Below are 7,104 nucleotides of genomic sequence, written 5' to 3' on the forward strand. Positions count from 1 at the left end.
AGTGGAATAAGTGCTTCTCTAGCAAGTGCAAGGGCCTGAGTTCAATCCCCAGCTCCGGAAAAAAGAAAAAATATTTATTAAATTTTATTTATATACAGACAATACAGAAAAATAAACAAACCTGTGTTCAGCTGGATAAGTTTGTACTTCCATACTTGTACACACCATTCGCATCAAAGTATAAAAACACTGCCATCTCCCCAGCAGTAGGGTTGTCAGGAGGTTCTGTTAAACCCTATTAGAGGCAGTACACCTGCTTCATTCCAAGGGACTCCACAGGGGTTAAAAGCACCTTAAAAGTCTAGCAATAAGGATAATTAACATTCCTTTCTCCCTTCATCATCTTTTATTTCAAGCAAACTTTTCAAAATAGACAATTTCTATGTCTCTTCTTTTTCATGAGCTTAATAGTTAATGAGGACTGCAGTAGGATCTGTCCGATTTTTTTTTTTTTTTTTTTTTTTTTTTTTTTTTTTTTTTTTTGCTGGTTAGACTGTTGTTATGGTCTCTTGGGATGAAGATCACAAGAAAAATTCTGTTTACATTGTACCATATCTTGTTGCTGCAGATAACTCTCCATTTACAGGGGAGGCTTTATAGAACAAACCCGCAAGGTGGATATAAAAGTCACAAGGTGAAAATCACGTCATGGTTAAAAGTACGATCAGTTACAACTACAATTGCTTAGGTGCTATTGACCCAAAGGAGAAGCAAGTCATGTAATGAGGGTCTTTCCCAAAAGAGGTTCAGAGCCCCCAACCCGGGACTGATGCCCAGAATATCAATCATTATTGTTTGTCCCTCAGTGAGGTTTGCAGATGTCATTCCACGTTTGTCCTGAGGGCTGGTCTTCACCGAATGCACCTCCAAGCCAGCTGTAATGTGTTCTCACCTTCTGCACCGCCTTCTTTGTGGATCTAGCCCTATCTCACTGCCTATAATAGTTCAACTTAACTAGCTGCTTACTATAGCCACTTATTTTTCTTTTTTTTTTTTCTTTTTTGCGGTACCAGGGATCAAACTTAGGCTGTTAGGTCCGAGAAGCCCACCACGTGAAGAAAGACTCCAAGAGACGTCCTCTCATGCAAAAGCAAGGGGATTTTATTTTCTATGCATGCAAGGGGCTCACCAAAAGTACAGGATCTGAGAGCCCCAAGCTGACCATGGGCTGTGTTTTTAAGCCCCAAGACAAAGGGAGGAGGGGTTTTGCAAGCGCGGTTACAGAAGCGAATGGCATTGGTTAATTTAAATGGCTCCTTTTACAATTATTGGTGGGGATACTTATGAGGAAGTTTAGAGTTGAGCTGTAAGGATGTTTCCTAATATGGACAGCAGATGTTCGGTCAGGATTACCTAAGGGGGGGAGAAGTATGTGGAAACGCAGGATGGGGACATAGGTCAGACCGCAGCAAGTTAGGACATGTCCTTTTTAAAGCCTGTAAGTTAGGACATGTTCCTCCAGAACTAGTCCTGGATATTTCTGTACTGGGGCCATGTGGGTTTTGTAAAAATCTCTCTTACACTCCCCCCTTTTTCTTATGACAATCTCTAATCCTAGAGATTGGTATGACCGTCCTCTGAATCATTTAGCGCTGAATATTGTTGTCTGAGGAGCATTAATTTTACCTCTCCAATCTGTCCCTGGAGAAATCTGGTTACTCTATTAAGCATACATGGCCCAATGGTTATAACTAAAAGTAGTACAATTAAAGGCCCAGTTATGGTGGAAAGCAAGGTTGTGAGCCAGGGAGATTTAGTAAACCAAGATTCAAACCATCCCTATTGAGCTTCTCGTTCTTTTTGCCTCTGTTGTAGGCGCTCCCTCAGTTTGGTCATGGATTCTTTGACCACTCCTGAATGATCTGCATAAAAACAGCACTCTTCCTTTAAAGCTGCACATAGCCCCCCTTCCCTAAGGAAGAGGGAGGTCTAGGCCTCATCTGTTTTGGAGAACTACTTTGGAGAGGGAGGTTAGGGAGTTTTGGAGAGCTGAGATTGAAGTTTCTATGGCCTGTAGGTCTTCGTCAATGGCGGCCTGTAACTGTTACCTGTTGGTTTCCATGAACCAAGGCTGCTATCCTTGTGCCTATCCCAGTGGCTATTCCTATACCCATAAGCACAGCAAAAGTGATAGATATGGGCTCTCTCTGGTACCTGGCTTTGTTTTGTATGAGCTCCTGAAAAGACAGGTCAGAGCGGTAAAGAATCCGGGGGTATATTCTAACCATTACACAGAAGTGAGCTGAATTATTGAATGTTTTGGTGGAGACACAAGGGGTTAGACCAGTGTTACATGCCCATTGGGTCCCTTGAGGGGAAACTAAGAATGTATCTGGAGCATTTATATTGTGAATTTGTGAACATAAAGTCTGTCTAATGTCTGTTGGGGGGCTTTCTACACAGACTCCTTTACCAGTAACCTCAGGGAAGGTGAGCCTATGGATGTTATTCCAGTCACAAGAGGCACTAGTAGTGGTGTCATAGGTGTCGTTAACTGCAACACCTTCATAATATGGTGGGGAGGCTGATAGACAAAGCCAGACAAAGACTGAGTTAGGTCACTTTGGGTATAGTTTAAGATAGAATAGGCCAAAAAAAAAAAAAAAAAAAAGGGCTGGTGAGATGGCTCAGTGGTCTAAAGCACCTACTTGGAACAAGCTTGGCAAAGCACAGGGACTGCGGTTCAATCCCCCAGCACCACACACCAGCCAGCCCTGCCCCCTGGTGGGCTGAGCTGGCCACACACACACACAATAAATAAATAAATGTTTACAAAGCTAGGCTGAATTCTGAACTGTATAAGAAGACCCTATCTAAAAAAGATAGAATAGGCGCCAGGACTAAATTATATAGTCTGGTTATGACAGGTGCCCGGGTGGTTTTAGGAAGCGAAGAGGGTGTCTTTGTGGATTGATTTACAGTATTGGGTATTGGCCTCTGAGTGGGTGACTGGGGCTGGGGTTTGACAGGAGATTGGTAAATAGGAGATCCTGGGTTGAGTGTCAGATTAGGTCTTATAGCTCGCGTGGGAACAGATAGGGGTTCCTTTTTTATAAGTAGTAAGCCTCCTCTGTCATCACCTTCTTCATAATATCTAATGCCCCAAGTCATTCCGGTAAGTCATCTGTTATTTGTTGGGTTAGTAACATTTAGGAATATCGAAGTACAAGCTTGCTCACCAGATTTTAGAGCACAATTACAACCAGTACAAGTAGATTTACATTTAGGTGTAGCCCACTTCAGACTAAGGTGAGGGTCGCCTGAGGCGGACCAATAGAGGGCTAAAGTTTCACATCCCCAGTGAGCACAGTAATAATGCCCTGGGCTATTGCAATAGCTTTTTCCAGGATTTGACGCAGGACACATATAATTGGGACCTGGTTACAGCATGGCTGGTGAGTAGTTAAATCACAAGGGGGGATTTGAAAGGATGGTCCTCCCGTTCCCTCCCAAGTTTGTAAAACTTTTCCATCTTCCCATCTAGACATTGTCCATTTCCATGGTCTATGGGGATTGGGGTTGGGCCTTCCCAGGGGAAGAAGAAGGAGCAGTAACCCTACGGACCCATAACTTGAGAGGATTGTCTGTCTTTTCCAACATCCAATGAGATTTAGGCGGTGGAGAGGCAGGCTTGAGGTGTGAGGCATGGATCCAGGTGGCGATGCCATCAACTTTGACCACAGTGGGGGTGATCAAGAGTACCTGGTATGGTCCTTTCCAGCGAGGCTCAAGGGTCTGTACCTGGTGACGACGGACGTAGACAAAGTCTCCCACTTGGTATCTGTGTGGGGTAGGTTCATCCCCTGGTTGGTAGGCAGAGGAGAGTTGTCACCACAGAAGTCTCTGAACTTTGTCTAGGGCTTGTAACCTGTCAGATAGGAAAGTATGGGGCAATTCTTGGTCTTTTGAATGGGAGGTTAGATCCTTAATTGGAGGAGGTATTCCAAACAAAATCTCAAATGGGGTTAGTTCACACATATAAGGGGAGGGAGTATTTCTTGCTCTAAAAAGAGCGTAAGGTAGGAGCATGGTCCAATCTTTTAAGCCAGTCTCAATGGTCAATTTGGTTAGGGTCTCTTTAATTGTTCTATTCATTCTTTCTACCTGTCCTGAGCTTTGGGGTCTATATGCACAGTGTAATTTCCAATCAATCCCCAATATCTTGGCCACCCCCTGACTTACCTGGGCCACAAATGCTGGTCCGTTATCGGACCCTATTACCTGGGGCAAACCAAACCGAGGAAAAACCTCTTCCAGGAGTTTCTTTTTTAAAAAAAATTTTATTTATTTTTTTATTTTTGTGTGTGTGGCCAGCTCAGCCCACCAGGGGGCGGGACTGGCTGGCATGTGGTGCTGGGGGATTGAACCGCGGTCCTTGTGCTTTGCTAAGCTTGTTCTAAGTAGGTGCTTTAGACCACTGAGCCATCTCACCAGCCCTCCATGAGTTTCTTTACCACAGTCTGTGCAGTCTCTTTTTTGGTGGGAAAGGCTTCTACCCATCCCGAGAAGGTGTCTATGAATACTAGCAAGTATCTGAGCCCATATCTGGCAGGCTTAATTTCTGTAAAGTCTATTTCCCAGTGTTGTCCTGGTCTGACTCCTCTTAGCCATCGGCAATGTAGAGGGATGAGCGTTTACTATTTGGCATGCTCAACAGTCTTTTATTACTTGTTCAGCCAATTCTTTTATCTTTGAGTTTGAGATATGGCATTGACCCTTTAGTAACTGTTGTAGCTTTTTAGGTCCCAGATGGGTGAGCTGATGAATCTGTCGTATATGAGCGAGAATCTCTTGCTCTGTAATTGGGGGGCTTTGGGGCAGCTCTGGTTGTGGGGTTACCTTGAGAGATAACTCCGTTGGAATGTGTGAGGTTGCCCTTTTAGCTTCTTGATCCGCCTGTCGGTTGCCCTCAGCTACTGGGTCTGAACCCTGTTGGTAGCCATTGCAGTGGACGATAGCTAACTCTTTAGGAAGCATGACAGCTGCCAGTAGCTCAAGAATTTCATTTTTGTTTTTAATGTCTTTTCCATTAGAGGTCAGGAGGCGTCTCTGTTGGGAGATAGCTCCATGTATATGGGCAGTAGCAAAGGCATATTGGCTGTCAGTATAAACAGTAGCTTGCTTCCTTTTGGCCAATTGCAATGCTCTTGTGAGGGCAATCAACTCAGCCCTCTGGGCTGAGGTCCCTTCTCTTAGCCCCAAGGACCAGATAACTTCTCTCTTGTCTACCACAGCGGCCCCCGCGTGCCTCTTATCTTCGTGTAGAAAGCTGCTCCCATCTGTGAACCAGATTACCTCAGCATTAGGCAGGGGTTGATCTTTAAGGTCTTTTCGAATACCTGTTTCTTCTGCCAAAATGTCTTGACAAATATGGATGACTGGCTCTGTAGACTCGTCCGGGATCACCCTCGCGACGAGTGGCTCCAACAGCCGTCTCTCGGGGTAAGTACCGCCGTACACTATTTTGCTTGGGCATTTGTTTCCCTTTCTTTGGGTGCTTTACACCGTTTGGCCTTCGGGCGTTTGATGATCGCTAATTTGTCTATTGGCCGTGGCTGGCAACGGGAGGCGTGAGCTCCCACTGCCTTCAACCGCCTGCAACCGGCAGATGTGCCTAGAGGTTGCAAGCCACTCAGCTGAGGGACGCCTCAGTGTGGTTCTGGATCCCTGGGGTGACCCAGTCGGATCCATTTGTGTGTCCTCTGAACGGAGGACTCTTGTGTGGCCAATAGAATCTGGTTACCCTTTGTCTTGAGAGCTCTATTAGTAGTGATATACCGATCGGGAAAAATTTTGATGAGACCGGTTGAAGCCATTTCATTTTTGTTCTACGACCATCCAAGGCGCCGACTTGTTCGATTTTTGTCGTTTCTGTTGTCTGTCTTGTTTGTCGGCTTTTGTCTGTGGCTCTCGCTTAGCACTTACTTCCAATTTGCCCCAACAGGAACGTTCCAGGATGGGAATAGCCTTAACCCCCCTTTCTGTTACCCTAGACCACTGGTCGAAAGTCCGAGAGAGAGCCCATAACCTCTCATTGCTTATTAAAAAGGGAAAATGGCAAACTCTCTGTTCGGCAGAATGGCCTTCCTTTCAAGCAGGATGGCCGCTGGAGGGGACTTTTCACCTTTCATCAGTCCAGGCCGTTAAAAACATCGTGTTCCGCCCTGGGCGCCAGGGCCATCCTGACCAACAACCTTATATTATGGTATGGCAAGATCTCTGTGAGAACCCTCCGGAATGGGTAAGGCCTTTTCTCCTCCCGACCTCATGCAAACCAGTAACACTTTCTCCCCGCCAAGACTCCACCTCACCAGTCTGTCCCCCGCCCTACCCTACCTGAATCTCAATCTGCTCTAACCCTGTTTGACTCAGAAGGTCCTCCGCCCTATCCACCCGTTCTCCCTCCTCCTCCTGCTCCTCCTCCTCCTCCGGCGACTGGCCCTCCTGCTCGCTGCCCTCGGCTGATCCAGCCCTTCCTGAGCAGCAGGTGGATCACCGGCCGGCCCACGGCACTCGCAGTAAACGGGCGCAGAGTCCGCAAGAAGTAGCTATCACCCTCCCTCTCCGACCTTATGGGCCTACTATAGATGACCGCAAGGAGGAAACATGCCCACACTACAGTACTGGCCTTTATCCTCCTCTGACTTATATAATTGGAAAAACAATAATCCTCCTTTTTCTGAGGATCCTACTAGGTTAACAAGCCTGGTGGAGTCTTTCTTCAAGCGGTGGGCTTCTCGGACCTAACAAGGCAAGCACTTATTCCACTGAGCCATCGCCTCCCCAGCCCCCTATAGCCACCCACCCGTTTCTTTCAGGAGCTCGGGCCTTTTTGTTTGGCGATAGCTTCCCGAAGCCAAGACAAGCGCGCCAGCGGTCACCCTCAGCGTAGGCGCGCCGCGCACTGCCGGGATCCGCTCCAGTCGCATCCTCGGGGCCCGCCCCCAGCTGCGGGGCCACCTTCCGGCGTGCCCGCGCACGCCGGCGGTGACGTCAGGACGCCGGGGCTGCGCAGTCGGTGGAGGCGGCGGGCTGTCCGTGGCGTTCTCCGCCTGCGTCTGCTGGGGCCCCTTCTTCGCAGGTGACTGCGCCTTTCAGTTGGGG

General features: G+C 47.3%; 1 protein-coding gene across 1 annotated transcript in view; it reads left to right on the forward strand.

Moving 5' to 3' along the window:
* Positions 1-6,991: 6,991 nt before the first annotated feature.
* The window catches only part of Plekhb2 (pleckstrin homology domain containing B2), a 90,623-nt gene continuing 90,510 nt past the window's right edge, over positions 6,992-7,104 (forward strand). Inside the window, exon 1 of the mRNA XM_023718770.1 lies at positions 6,992-7,081. The gene's annotated coding sequence lies outside the window, so the exon portion shown is untranslated. The remainder of the gene's footprint in view (positions 7,082-7,104) is intronic.

Source organism: Octodon degus, unplaced genomic scaffold, assembly GCF_000260255.1.
Source record: "Octodon degus isolate 3935 unplaced genomic scaffold, OctDeg1.0 scaffold00062, whole genome shotgun sequence".
Lineage (NCBI taxonomy): Eukaryota > Metazoa > Chordata > Mammalia > Rodentia > Octodontidae > Octodon > Octodon degus.